Source organism: Brassica oleracea, chromosome C1 (assembly GCF_000695525.1).
Source record: "Brassica oleracea var. oleracea cultivar TO1000 chromosome C1, BOL, whole genome shotgun sequence".
Taxonomy (NCBI): domain Eukaryota; kingdom Viridiplantae; phylum Streptophyta; class Magnoliopsida; order Brassicales; family Brassicaceae; genus Brassica; species Brassica oleracea.
Genome location: NC_027748.1, coordinates 38636855 through 38637358, shown reverse-complemented (window position 1 = coordinate 38637358; position 504 = coordinate 38636855).

Below are 504 nucleotides of genomic sequence, written 5' to 3'. Positions count from 1 at the left end.
AGAACAGACTTTGCGAAATCTTCATGTGTTGTTTTCTCATCTAAATGAAGAACTTTACACCCTCTACTGTCGACGTTGAATACATATTTGTTTTTCTTAATCAAGTTACCAGAAACAATAATGACCGGATCCATAACCAACTGAAAAAGATGAAGACGATAGATAACTAAGATGAAGAAGAACATGAACAGTCTCATAAAGCAAGTTATAAATTTCGTTCGTTAGTGATGACATGGCAAGGAGTTTGTTGACATGGCGGATTCCGAGTCTGTATCTTGGATTTTTTTACAAACACAGCCAAAAAGTTAACACTACCTCAGCCTTTTAGTAACAATAACTCGGCTATCACGTATTTAATTAACTCAGCCATGTCGTATTTAATAACACTCCAACAAAATATCTCAATCATTATGAAATTAAAACTTAGCCGTAATTGAAGAGAACCCTTTTTACAAAAATCAGTCGTAATTAAAAGACAACAACCCAACCATAATGTAAAATATA